Source organism: Nipponia nippon, unplaced genomic scaffold (assembly GCF_047370975.1).
Source record: "Nipponia nippon isolate SJK-2023a ecotype South Korea unplaced genomic scaffold, ASM4737097v1 scaffold_6, whole genome shotgun sequence".
NCBI classification, from domain to species: Eukaryota; Metazoa; Chordata; class Aves; order Pelecaniformes; family Threskiornithidae; genus Nipponia; species Nipponia nippon.
Genome location: NW_028262380.1, coordinates 3,651,776 through 3,666,438, shown reverse-complemented (window position 1 = coordinate 3,666,438; position 14,663 = coordinate 3,651,776). Strand labels below are relative to the sequence as shown.

The following is a 14,663-nucleotide window of genomic DNA, read 5'->3' as shown; positions in this document are numbered from 1 at the left end:
GATTCCCTTCACCATGAAGGGTAAAGATGAAGGACAACCCACCCTTAGACCCACCGCTACATGTTGAAGGTGTTCAATCTCTCCTTCCTGCCTCCCATGCCATGTCAGGCACGGCCACTCTCTGCACATCACCTCAGCCTTCACAGCTCATCACAGCGACAAGAGGCGACCCAGGTAGACAGAGCAAGCAGCTCTTGACTTTGCTCCAGACCAAGCATACCACTTTCCTCGGGATGAGACCGAGTGTGCTGAGCACACACAAAACATCCTGTATTTCCCTGACACCTGCATCTAGCAAGGCCCTTGAGAGGCAATTTAAGGACAGTCTTCAGCTATGAATGTTCTTGGTTTCATCGCCCAAAGTCAGACCTTTATTGTCATGAAAAGGATATTGTGGCATGCGCTGTCACTTCCACTCGCTGTTGGGAAATGGACCTTGCCATGAACCAGCTCTCACATTCCCTGGAGTATTAACTCATGTATTGCTTTTAGGACATTTATGAACAGTCCTGCCTCTAAGTCACTACCTAATGGAGCACTAGGAAGAGAGGCCCACTTTAAGAGAGACCAAATCCACCTGCTTGGGTCCTGGTGCCTCCTTCCAAGGCATACGCAAGAGACTGCATGAGCAAAATGAACTCCATGGCTCAGATCCACATGGAGCTGAGCCAATGTAGCTGCAGAGGGGAAGAGCCTCAGCTATTCATCCCTCCCTGCTTCTCCCCAGCTGTGTGGTCCTGTCCCTTCCCAGCACCCGCTCAGGCTCTGACACAGCGCCGAGCACAAAGACAAGCCAGTTCTCATCCGTGTCATTACAGATCCCATCTCTTGGGGATGTGGGAGGATGCTGTACAAGGGCATGTGATATTACAGCTTATCGCAGAAAGTCTTTCCCTTCACAGGGAGCTCACGTGCTGAAGCATTCAGCCGCATTGCCACAGACCCCAGCACGACTCCCTCACGTGCTGATGCAATGCCTGTGGAATGCCAGGATTGCCACTTCTTCCAGGAAGACATGACCCCAGGTTTCATCCTGTGGAACATCCCTCTTGTGCAAGCAGGCTGCTTTGCATTTCTGAAGAGCTCTTCTTGTTTCTCTAATTCTAGAAAAAAAAATTCTGATTTCTAACCCAATTCCTGAACCCTCCTGAGCACATGGTAGCTTGAGCATGCTTGAATGGGACCTACAGCCTGAGTCTAGACACTGATTGCTGCCTTATGTCAGGGGACTCCTGGCAGTGTGGGGCAAACTGCATGAGAGAAGAGCTGCTGAAGAACCCATCCTGAAGGGTTTGTCATCAGGACAGGCAGCGACAAAGCCCCAGCTCCACGGGAAAGCACCTGGCAGCCCTCTCCCTGGAGAGCAGGGAGATGAAAGCACCCAGGTGCACAAGCAGGCAGCTGCAAAGGGCCCCAGAGGCCGTCCTTGCATGGTGTGCCATGTTCCCAGAGCGGGATCAGGGTGGTGTGACCCACTCTGAAAGCAGCCAGGTGATTGCGTACCTGCTTGGCTCATCACTTGGGTCATCTGTAGAAATGGGTATCTACACCAAGAAAGGGAAAGAGGTGGGAGGAGCTGGCTTTGAAAAGCCCTCGCCTGACACCTTCCTTCAAATCGAGAGGCTACATTCTCCCGAGGAGCTCTCATCACTACGATTTCACAATATGACATTCCCTAGCCGACCTCCTCATGGGCATCCCATTGGTGAAGGCTGGATCTGCCCCATCTGCCCCCACATCACCCACTGGAGCCAGAGCTGCTCCCTCACCACCAGGTACATCTCTAGGTCAGGAGCTGCCTGTCTGCCCGGCTCCACATCCCACCTCATCCCCAAACCCGAGCTCCTGACCGAGTGCTTGAGCGCTGCTTCCAACAGGACCTGTCTGAGCACGCCATTGTACGTAGCTCGAGGTGACGGCTGGTGTTTTGTATTGAATTAACCTCAAACGCAGCCACAAAGTTTGAAAGAAAAGAAAATGAAAAGTTAAATATCAAAGCTAAACCTGCTAAAAACAGAACCCTAAAGGGACAAAATCCCCAGCCTCAAACAGCTTACACATCTCAAGTTCCTGGTGGTTTTTTGACCAACCTTAGCTCAATCCTGCCCAGCTTTCCTCCCAGACACAGCATTTCCAAACACATTGCTTCTTCACTGTGAAAGCCTTGTTCCCACCCTACTAATCCTTTGCTTTTCTGCTGCACCCCCGGATCTACCAAACGGGCTTTTCCCACAGGACCACCTTCCCCGACAGCCCCCTCTAACCACATCCCTGTGGTGCATCTCCACCGTCTTCCCTGCTGTTGGTCCCAAATGGTCTGAACCCCCAAGCTCTCCCCTGTCTGAAAGACGCACCCCACCCCAGATCCAGTGGACTCCAGCTGCCCAAAGCCCTGGGGCAGTCACCACGTTAATCAAGCATCTCCAGGAATGCCAGCCCCAAAGGGGTTTTCCAAACATCATCACTCTTTATCCAGCACATGCACAAATTGAGATAAAATGAGAAACCTTTGTGCACTTCTCCAGCTCACCACACATGGAGCGTTTTGTGGCTTTAGGGATACCCATAAGGTATGCAGGACCCTCCTTCCCTGCACACAGCTCCTCCACCCTGACGTGGGCTGGGTGAGCCTTGCTCTCCCCTCAGCCCCCGGGCTCTGCATTTGCCATCCTGCAATCTCCTTATCAGAAGTGGGATTCAGCTGGCAGATTAAGACACCTAAACATGTGCATCTTGGTGTTGGACATTGATGGGAGACAATGGAGGAGTCTCAGATGCCACCAGGTGCCTGTTTTCCGGCCACCAAAGCAAGCCTGGGTGCCAACTTTTGGAGGAGCCTCTCCAGTCACACCCAGTGGGTTCTCCACCTGATCTGCTGCTCCAGCACAGGTCTTGTGCCAGCAGTGGGTACAAGCCACATTTTCTGTTCACCCAAACTGTCTGGAAAACCACTTATCCAAGATAAACACTGCCCATAAACAGCCCCTGCACCAGGTGCAGGAACACGTCCCATCACATCCAGGTGTTGGCTCTGCAGAGAAAGCAAATGCCCCATTTTTGAAATGGAGTTTGCAGACTGATGGGGGTAGGCACTGAATCCCCAGCACAGGGCAGATCTCGGATGCCATACACAGATCTTTCAGCTCATGCCAGGGCTCAGACAGCTGATGGAGAGACCGCCACACGGAAACCATTCCCATCTCTACTCCCTTTAGAGTTTACTATGGCATGATCCACATTTCCTCTGCAAAGAGCAGTTCCCATCCCAAACATGCCTGTGGAGGCAGATAGGGGCTGTTTATCCTACGAGATAGTTTAACTGATGTGCACTACCTTACACAAACAGCCTGTTTCATTCCCAATGTACCTGAGAAAATGGCCATGTCCCTTGGAAAAGGGGACAAAAATTATTTCAATAGGAAAACTAGAGGACAGGGAACATGCATGGAAGAGAACGGATTGAGGACGCTGAGCTTTTCTTCCTGGGATCCCTCGCTCAGGACACACAGGGACAGATCCAGACCCAACACCGTGGCCTTTATAATGATTTTATAGTCCCTCTCCATCATGGCCAAGAAGAAACCCACAGCCAAGAAAGAAAAATTAAAACTACCAAATGTCTCCACTTGCCTAAAAAAGGAGGAGTTAGGTAAAGATAGAAGAGGAAAGATGCTGGTGTAGCATCCCCTGGCTTTCCACCTCACTTCCAGTACAGGTGAGGAGCCCATCCAGGAGGGCAGCAGTTAAATCCAAGTCTGTATCCCTGAGAAAGATGATTTTTGCAGTGTCTGCTCAGGCCAGAAGGATGTTCTGGAATTAAAGCCCCACATGCAGGTGTGGGCACTGTTCAGCAGAGCCTTGCTCCATACCCAATACAAAACATCTGTGCAAGTGCTGCCAGCACACCTCATCCAGAGGAAATAATTTGGGGATTAAATAGGCACATGTGTAGCAGAGACATGATCAAACAGGCACAGGAAAAGCCACTGCCAGCAAGGAGAGCCCTGCAGGCTCCTCCAGCTTAGCAAGGCAGTACAGCTTTCACACTGGGAAAAGGGAATCAATAAGAAAAAAAAAATCAATTGTATTTTAGGAGCCCTAAAGTAAAAATCCCAGCAGGAGTCACATTCCAAAACCCAATATTGCTTTTCACGGCCTGTGGGAACAGAGAGCCAGTTCCTTTCCCAAGGGGAATGAGCCCAGCTCTGCTGCCATGAGAAATACAGTGGCCCCTGACTTCCACCTGGTGACTTTTTACAGTACAGGGAATTTCCAGAGATGCAAAGATCTCTAAGCTTTGTTTGATAATTACCCTCTGCTAGTGACTTCCCTTCATCTCCGGTTTTGTTTTGACACATTTATTGTGCTCTTTTGATCTCCACCTTCACAATGACACCGCAGATAATAATTTCCAACAAAGGATTAAATATTTTGATGTCTCCACAAGTAGCATCTGCTGTCACTCCAGCTTGCAGGCAGCTGCAGCACCTCACAGCCCCTATGCTTCGGGGCAGAGAAAGCTGATCACTGGCAGAGATCATGAAGACCTTTCCTCCTGCAGCAAATGGCACATGCAGCTACGCAAGGAGAATTTGCATCCCGTCCTTTGCAGCTCCTGGACTTTGCAAGTCCTCACCACAGCGCTCTCCCTGCTCCTCACAGGCTGCACACATGTGCAATGTCCCAACGCATCAGGGCTCACAGCTCCCAACCACACAGCCTTTGCAGAGGCACTGCAGGTGCCCTCCTTAGGTGGGACATTAGGAAAAGGTTCTTCACCCAGAGGGTGGTGGAGCACTGCAACAAGCTCCCCCAGGAGGTGGTCACAGCACCAAGCCTGACAGCATTCAAGAAGCATTTGGACAATGCCCTCAGACACATAGTGTGAATTTTGGGGTTGTCCTATGCAGGGACAGGAGTTGGACTCGATGATCCTTGTGGGTCCCTTCCAACTCAGGACATTCTATGAATGCTTTAGCACAGCCACCTCCCCACTATATTTGCAAGGAGCATCCTCAGTGTCATCTCTCATTCCTCATCTTTGGAGACCACCAGCATGGCTTCTGCCTGCAAATGCATGGGATAGAGAGAGCCTAGCCGCAGTGCACCACGGTGGACATTCCTGCTGCCCCAAATCACCCCCCACATCATCCAGACTCTGCTATGGGTGGATCAGGGCTTTCTCAACCACAGTGACCAACTCCCTGTGCAACATCTCAGGCACAGCTTGGCCATGACCTTGCATTTAGGCAGGGCTGTTCCCATCCCTCCCCGAGCAATGCTGTTGGGCTCCTCGGTGGAGGCCACAACATCCAACATGGTGACAAGGGATGCTCACATCCATGAGGCCATATCCAAGTCTCTCCTCATAGACCTGGGGCCATACAAGGGGTGAAAAACCAGCAGCTTCTGGAGCGGGGAGCTCAGCCCTGCCTTTGCCAGAAACTGCCAGCGTGGCTCATTATTTAATTTCTTCCCATCAATTCCCTCCCCAAACCTCTCCCCATCCCTAGGGTCTAATTCTCCAAGAAGCAGGAGCATCACTTGCTCTCCCCACCGAATTGTGCGGTATTCACGCTCACCAACCCCAATGAAATCCTTAAAGAAAAGCAAGGACAAACTCAATGAGAAAACCCACCTGAGGAGACCACGGACAACACCTCATGCGTCACTCCTCCACCCGACAGCTCCCCAAATCTCTGTATCAGGGGCTGCGTTGCCGCTCCCAGGTGCCAGTAACACTTCGCGAGCCTCCTGTCAAGAAAGCCGAGTGCCAGCAAGGACCGCAGTGGCATTTTTAAGACGCAATTAAAAGCTGTCCTAAGGCAAAATCATGCATGGAAAATTCAAACCCAACTGAACATGTGACCTTTCCCTAGGACTGCAGTCTGTGCTGTTCCTCAGCAGTTTATGGCATTTTTTAATTGAAAAAAGTGTTCTGGATTAAACTGATAAAATTTTATTCAAGATACAGATGAGCACTAGCTGTCCGTTTCTTGGGGAAATTTAGAAAACTTTGAACATCTCTATTTTAAAACAACTCCCTACGTACTTTCCCAGCAAACTGAGAGGCTCCAAAACAAAAACCTCCCGTGGTTTAAAAGCAGCCAGCTTCTCCAGACTAGTAAAGACCAGTAAGCAGAGGAAGACAGAAACATCAGATCCCTCTCCAGATTTGTCCTGGCAAGCAATTAGGAAAAAACTGTAATTTGGAAAAAAAATTGTTTACTTACAACCTGCAATTAATCTCTGGAACTCACTGCTGAAAATATTTCTGAAGCTTTTAAGGTATTAAATGCCATTATTTATAACAGATTTCCACATCAAATACCTGCCTTAGAAACTAACTGCAATCTCGAATGATGCATTTCTCCTGCTGGGGTACCTCCTTCAGGTTTATGTTTCAGCTTTGTTACATTAGTCACACCCAGAAAATTCTACATTAAGAGAAAATGGAAGATGCTCACATCAAACCTTAAAATGACAGGAGACGCCTTGATTAGGCGAACTTCCCCTCCTCACCCTGCGTGCTAGGACATGCAACAGCTCACACCCTTGTCCCTGCAAGACCTCGGTGGGACAAAGCAGCTCTGGGACTGAATCTGAACCATGTAATAGGAAATCAGGGCCTGTAGGTGTCCAAGGGGTTTGAGGAAGAGTGCCCTACATGAGGGTTGGGACATTAAAGTGAAGGACAGCCACTTCCCTTGTTAAAGCCACTGCATGTTGCCTGCAAACGTTGTGGCCATCTCTGCTACTGTGATACTAAGTCACCTGAAGTAGGAAGAGGAGGAAGGAATCACTCACTTGCACGATATCTCCTAGATGCCCACAATGACAGGGACACCCGCATCATGAAATCATTCATGTCTCCAGCAATGGCGTGAGCCTGGCTCCAGAGCTGGGCTTGAGGAGGACCATCAGTAACCACCCAGCCACACTCACGCCAGCAAGGAGGAAATCATTCCTGATGGTCTCTGTGCTACATGTGCAAAAAACCTACAAAAAACACATACAGTGGGGAAAATAATGAATGTGCTCTTGCAGACTGTGCCATCACGCACCCAAGGGGAAACATGAATGTTATCATGGGCAACATGACATCCCCAGCTTTTGAGATCTGGGCTGAGCAACCCTCACCATCTCAGAGTATCTTAAATATATGTAAAGGACAACATCCACAGCAATGCTAGCCGGGAGAGAAGGGGGGACCTGGGAAGGCTTATACAGGCCTGAACTGCAGGGCATGAGCTGACACTAGCTAGTGGCAGAGGTGGAGAGAAAGCTCCTGTAGGTGAGGTCTCTCATGGCTTCCAGCAGTGGGACAGTCTGATCAAGTGGAGCCATCCCTACCTATAGCTCTGAACTGCACTTGCACAGTGGTCAGAAGTACGGAGGCACAATACATCCATCCTAAGAGACAATTATCCTATTGCCCTCAAGCCCCAGCATTTGCTGACTGCCCCAGTGCAAGCATCGGACTTCTCCGTGCTCATAACCAACAGCTACGGTTTGTGCCACTTTCAGGAACTTAATCCCAAAGCAGGCAAAATCCAGCAGGGCGGGCTTACATTACAAACCCTGAACTGAAACCATCATCCTGGCAAACCCCACGGGCACCCGCAAGCTGTGCCAAGGCCAGCTGGTGACAGGAGCATGGCCCTGTTTCAGCTTTGGGTGGCAACCTGCCAAGTCACAGTGCTTCTGATCCCACCCCACAGAGCAAGGAGCCAGTCTTCTGGCCAGCCTCCCTTGGCTCCTCTCATTTTGGGACCCTGTGGGCCACATAGCTCTTGGTCATAGAGCAGACCAAGCAGCTGGATTTTACAACACTTGGAATGCTGGAGCAGAACTAGACCTTAGTAGAATCTTGAGAAGATGCAAGATCCAGGCATGACCAGGCCAGAGGGGTTGGTAGACTGAGTCTCAGCCACAAGGAGCAAGACACGATGGATCAGTCTCTCCCACTGTATCCTCACCTTGCGACACAGCCAGCCCAAACCAGTATCTGCCAACCTTCTGCAGTCAGGGAGTGGGGTCCACAAGGAAGGGGAGGAAAGGACAACATGCCACTGAGCAAAGCCCCAGAGGACTGCTGGCAGCATCACACCTGTGGATACAGTGAGCAAGATAACAGCAACACAGTGAAGGCCAGCAGCTGCGAGGCAAGAGCAGAAGAGAAAAGATGCTGAGGATGTGCTGGTCTGGAGGATACTCCCCCCCCATCCCACTGGGACCAGTTTGAAGTTCCAGCTGGAAACAGTCCTGGCTGGCTAGAACAACGTCATTCAGTTGCTCAGACATCTAGTGCCCTTGGAGATGCTTTAGGCCTGCTTCCCCACTTTGCTGGTCAAGAAAGGAGAAGGTCTGCCTCGTCGCAGCCAGCACCCTGGGGAAGCTTGGGATACTCTCAGGCATCTCAAACAGCAACACACCTACCTTGGGACATCCAAACCTAGCATGTTGATAGCTCTACCCATAGGCATCTCACTCCGTGAGCCAAATCCCACACTTGGTTTCTGGTTCCTGCACACACAGGCTCAGAGGTGCTAGCACAGAGCTGGTTGTAGCCAGTAAACAAGGACCAGGAGATACTGCAGGCTCTCACATTTCAGTCAAGGCCTGTATACACTCAAGAGACATGAAAACCAAGTCTCAACACACCTAAAGAGAAGCTGATGGGCAAGCTAGAGACCACCACACTTCCAAAACACCTCAAACTGAGACTGAAGGCCCCAGGTTGAGCTTAAATAGAGCTCCAGGGCCCACAGGTGGGGTGGAGGCCACAGGTGAGGCTGGTCATGGCCATTAAGGCTTATTAGTGCCCTCCGAGCCCCGACACCAAGGATGTCTCCAATGGCAGAAGACACCTGTGTGTGGGCAGCTGAATGGAGCCTCATTCCTGGGGGGTTACAACTATTCATGCAGCAGCATGAGCTGAACATTTCAGCAAAGGTGATTCAGTCGTAAAGGTAACACAAATCGCAAAACGGCCAGCAGAAACACTTCACCTCAGAAATGCTCAGATATCTTGTTTTCACATATTGTAAACACCCTCCTTCATTTCTCCTGCTGATCTCACTTATTTTAGGGGTGGTTCCCTTCAGCATCACCCCCTTCCAACTCCAGGGCTTGCATAGTGTCCGCTCAGTGAAGCGTTTGAGACCCTTGAACAAGCAGTGCCACATCCAGAAGATGTCTGCAGACCACAAGCCTGCACATCTTTCTATCACCCTTTGAAGTGTGGAAATCATCTGATTAGTGAGTAATGCAACTGGAAGTTAAGGAGCTGAGAAATCCTGACATTTTATGTTCAAAAGTGCCTTTTTTTTTACTGCAGCCCAGCAGGGAAACTATTCTGCTCTGACGCCAACCGATGGCTTTGGGGATATTATCTCTTCTGAACATTAATACCCATGAGCAAACAAAGGCATGTGTCTGAAGGGGAAAGAGTCCCACCCAAGGAAGGAAGGCAGTCTTCTTTTTATGCATTTACACTAAAAACTGATTCTAAATTCAGCTTTAGGAAAGGTCAGTTCCCATGCAAGCAACAACGTGAAGCATCTGTGTCCGCAGGAAGGTTCATGAGTTGTGACACTACTGCCAAGGGGCTGGTCGGTCCGTCAGAAGACCTTGGTCATATGAGACACCAATGGAGACCTTACAGTGAGCAAAACTCTCTTATTGATCCACAAAGTAAATGCTGTGGCAGTGTGAGCTGTCCCAGAAGTCTTTGAGGCATCAAGATGAGTTGTGACTTCACACTCCAAGGACACAAGCACTGGGAAGGGGCAGAACCAAGCCCCAGCTTCCCATCAGCTAACCCAAGCCCTCTTTTGACCCGTAACATGGCAAACTTCCTGACACAGCTGGTGAGGGAGCCAGCTGGGGAAGGCACCCGCTGGACCTCTTGTTCATGAACAGAGAAGGGCTGGTGGGTGATGTGATGGTTGGAGGCCGTCTTGAGCACAGCGATCAAAAAATGACAGAGTTTTCGATTCTTGGAGAAGTAAGGAGGGGCATCAGCAGAGCTGCTACCTTGGACTTCCAGAGGGCAGACTTTGGCCTGCTAAGGAGCCTGGTTGACCGAGTCCCTTGGGAGGCAGTCCTGAAGGGCAGAGGAGCCCAGGAAGGCTGGACATTCTTCAAGAAAGAAATCCTAAAGGCGCAGGAGCAGGCCGTCCCCATGTGCTGAAGGATGAGCAGGCAGGGAAGAACGACCTGGCTGAACAGAGAGCTTTGGCTGGAACTCAGGAAAAAAGGAGAGTTGATGACCTTTGGAAGAAGGGGCAGGCCACTCAGGAGGACTACAGGGATGTCGTGAGGTTATGCAGGGAGAAAATTAGAAGGGCCAAAGCCCAACTAGAACTTACGGCTACTGCTGTAAAAGACAATAAAAAATGTTTCTATAAATACATTAGCAACAAAAGGAAGGCTAAGGAGACTCTCCATCCTTTATTGGATGTGGGGGAAACATAGTGACCAAGGATGAGGAACAGGCTGAGGTACTCAATGCCTTCTTTGCCTCAGTCTTGAATAGTCAGAGCAGTTGTTCTCGGGGTACCCAGCCCCCTGTGCTGGAAGACAGGGATGGGGAGCAGAATGAAGCCCCCATAATCCAAGGGGAAATGGTCAGCAACCTGTTACACCACGTAGACACACACAAGTCTATGGGGCTGGATGGGATCCACCCAAAGGCGCTGAGGGAGCTGGCGGAGGAGCTCACCAAGCCACTTACCATCATTTTTCAGCAGTCCTGGCTAACCGGAGAGGTTCCAGTTGACTGGAAGTTAGTAAACATGATACCCACCTACAAGAAGGGCTGGAAGAAGGATCCAGGGAACTACAGGCCTGTCAGCCTGACCTCAGTGCCAGGGAAGGATACGGAGCAGATCATCCTGAGCGCCATCATGCGACATGCACAGGAACCAGGGGATCAGGCCCAGTCAGCATGGGTTTATGAAAGGCAGGTCCTGCTTGAGTAACCTGATCTCCTTCTATGACAAGGTGACCCGCTTGGTGGATGAGGGGAAGGCTGTGGATGTTAACTACCTGGACAATAGCAGAGCCTTTGACACCATTTCCCACAGCATTCTCCTGGAGAAACTGGCTGCTCGTGGCTTGGATGGGCGTACACTTTGCTGGGTAACAGCCTCAAGCTGCGGCAGGGCAGGTTTAGGTTGGATATTAGGAAAAATTCCTTCCCTGAAAGGGCTGTCAGGCCCTGGCCCAGGCTGCCCAGGGAAGTGGTTGAATCCCCATCCCTGGAGGTATTTAAAAGACGGATAGATGTGGTGCTTAGGGACATGGTTTAGTGGTGGACTTGGCAGTGTTAGGTTTCCAGTTGGACTTGATGGTCTTAAAGGTCTTCTCCAACCTAAACGATTCTATGATAAACAAATGTCTTAGGGACCCCATGTGGCTTTGGAAGCCAGTGAAAGACTTTGGAAGGAAAAAGGCAGCGTGTGGCTTCTGGTCCCAGCTCACCTCTGGCCAGGCTAAATTCTGCCACCCTCCCTTGCCCTTCACTGATAAGATGAGGTAATTCAAGAATCAACACGACACAAGCAGAAGGCTGCTCCCCTCACGTGGAGCAATACTTTACTCCTCATTCTTGCAGACCCACATGGAGTCATCACCAGATGTGCAGACCTGGCCTGAAGCCCACTGGAGCACATGGTGCCTCTGGTTTCCATGGACAATGGATGGGAGATAGAGGGAAGGAGGAGCCAGACCCCTTTTGAGGACGTTGGTGGAGGAGATGGTACTCTAGGTCCTGTCTGCCAGCACATGGGAAGGGTGGGAGCAGTGCCAACCCCCCAGGGATATAAACAGCCCATCTGAGCCAGCCTGTAGGCATCTCCCACTATCCTGCAGACTGCACCCGTCTGACTGGCAGCAACATAAACGAACCCCCCCTTCCCCCCAGCTGTAACTAACAGTAATCAGAACGGGGAATCCCTCTCCTTTCAGATCCCCTGCCCGCCGTTACAAGCCCTGGGCGAAGCTGGCTCATTGCAGGTTGCAGAGCGTCTGCCAGCAGCTAAAGCAAAAGAAACACCAGCACCAAGGACCCCAGCAGTTGGGGTTACCCTTGGGAAGTGTAGGCTCTGCAGATCAGGCCGTGAGCCCTGGCTCATGTGGGACCTGCTGAAGAAGAGGGGGCAGGTGGAGCTGCAGGGCTCAGCCTTCTTGAAGCGCTTATTTGTGGTGAGGGCTTGGGGCTGACCTGGCTGTCCATCACCCTCCAGAACCCCAAATCTCTGCTTTGCCCCAGCCAGAGATCAGCAACACCCAAAAAGTAATGAGAAACCATCTCCTCTAGGATCCTCCTCTTTTCTCCATGAGGATCTCCAGACCTTCCCCTAGGGGCTGCCTCCTGCTCCCCCAAACTAGTGAAGCCTAAACGGAATCACAGAATCACAGAGTGGTTGAGATTGGAAGGGACCTCTGGAGGTCATCTGGTCCAACGCCCCTGCTCAACCAGGGCCACCCAGAGCCAGTTGCCCACGACCATGTCCAGACAGATTTTGAAGATTTCCAAGGACGGAGGCTCCACAACCTCTCTGGGCAACCTGTGCTTGGTTACCCTCACAGTCAAAAAGTGTTTCCTGACATTCAGAGGGACCCTCCTGTGCCTCCGTTTGTGCCCACTGCCCCTTGTCCTGTCACTGGGCACCACTGGAAAGAGCCTGGCTCCGTCCTCTTTGCACCCTCCCCTCAGGTATTTATAGACATTGATGAGACCCCCTGAGCCTTCTCCAGGCTGAACAGCCCCAGCTCTCTCAGCCTTTCCTCGCAGCAGAGGTGCTCCAGGCCCTTCATCATCTTCGTGGCCCTTCACTGGACTCTCCCCAGTATCTCCATATCTCTCTTGTACTGGGGAGCCCAGCACTGGGCACAGCGCTCCAGGCATGGCCTCACCAGTGCTGAGCAGAGGGGAAGATCCCCTCCCTCCACCTGTGGGCAACGCTCCGTCTAACCCAGCCCAGGGCACCGCTGGCCACCTTTGCGGCAAGGGCACGTTGCTGGCTCATGGTCAAACCCAGGGTGAAGCTAATCCTGGAAGGGCAAGAAGGTATGAGCTGGTCAGGGCAGGGGGGAACTGGTCACTTTGGAGGGAGGGAGAGGAAACCTTCACATAGAGAAGACATAGCCAAGAAGATGCCAAACCTTCCCCTCCTGTGAAGCCTCACCACCCCTCCACCCATTGCTCATTGCTTCTGACATCCTCAACTTGGACCTGGAAATTCAGGGGCAGGAAGGCTACTCACTGACAATCTTTCCCCTCTTGACTCCTCCAGGTCCAACTCCAAGGTGGGCACACAAGGCCAGGCAAGGCTCAGACTCCATCTGGCAAAGCCCTCTGGGGCTCAGGGCTGGTGCATTCGCACAGGTGCATTTTCCCTTTGACCTGGGACACCCAGGCATCAGACACTGTAGGTGGGATGTGAGAGCAGGTAGGTCAATGTGACGGACATTGCCAGACCTCACAGACACTGGCCAAGGGGATGCATGTCCACTCTTAGCCCACTCCAGCTGGCTCTCACAATGCGATGTGTTAAACGACCTTCATCATCAACTTAGGAGATGTCACTAGGTCTTGCTCTGAAGTGGCTGAGAAGCAGGAACATGTTTTCTCCATCCCTGTCGAGTAAGAGGCAGCTATGGAGAGGCAGTGACTGCTGGGAGGGAGGTCATCTTAAATGGCCCCAGCAAGACTCAACAGCACATGGAGGTGCCCTCTGGATGGGGATGCTCTGGAGATGATGCACACAGGGCTCTTCAAAGTAACTCACCTGTACCCATCAGCACCCACACTGTACCTCAGCACTGGACTGGCCTGCAAGCAGCAAACGCTTGTGTGGCCCCTGTGCTTTAGGAAGACAAAGGAATGGGTTCAAATGAGAGTGATGTCTAGGCTCAGCCTGCCCATATGCTGGGGAAAAATTAACTCAGCTCTTGGGTGCTCTAGGACCTTCCTGAAAGGAAGGGACTTTATTTGAAAAAAGACAAGCAAAACCGAAGTAAATCAGGTACCTTGCAGTATGAACTGCTCCTGGTCCTGCTAACGACTGCATCTTGGCCAGCAGCAATGTCCTGGCTTTTCAGTAAGGGCCTCCATAGCAGACAGACTCTGGACTTGGTCTCCTGCTGACAGGAGACCATAGACTCCCCTGCTTTTCTTGCTTGAGTTGCAAATCCAGGGTGAAAGCCACTCGCTCAGATTACGGTCACCACCCCACTGAGACCTACTTATTTGTCCCAGGCTTTTGCACTTTATCACAGTCACAAGCTTCCTTCCACTTCCCTCCCCTTTTTCACAGGTATCATTTTGAGCTGAGACCATTCACCCTCCTCTCCGGTTGCAGCCACCGGTGGTGTGGGCCTTACCACGTATGGGAATGCTGCAAGATGCTTGGCTATCAAGTACATAAGGAATTTGGCCATCAGGAGATAACTACCGAAAGTGGACTGCACGCAGTAACACCTCTCTTGTTTTCAGAAGGACACATTGATGATGGTGAGATGCCAGATTTTACCTGAAGCAGCTCAGGACATGGTTGTAGCTGGTGTTTCCCCAGGAGATTTTCACCTCAGAGGGATGGGAGACCCACCGGGACAGAAACTTCTGCTGGCAATGCAGGAGTGGGAAGATCAGG

At 51.3% G+C, this 14,663-nt stretch overlaps 1 protein-coding gene across 1 annotated transcript in view; it reads right to left on the bottom strand.

Annotated features, from left to right (window-relative positions):
• The window catches only part of SMOX (spermine oxidase), a 109,208-nt gene extending 103,457 nt beyond the window's left edge, over window positions 1-5,751 (bottom strand). Inside the window, exon 1 of the mRNA XM_087737861.1 lies at window positions 5,639-5,751. The gene's annotated coding sequence lies outside the window, so the exon portion shown is untranslated. The remainder of the gene's footprint in view (window positions 1-5,638) is intronic.
• Between the last annotated feature and the right edge of the window lie 8,912 nt (window positions 5,752-14,663).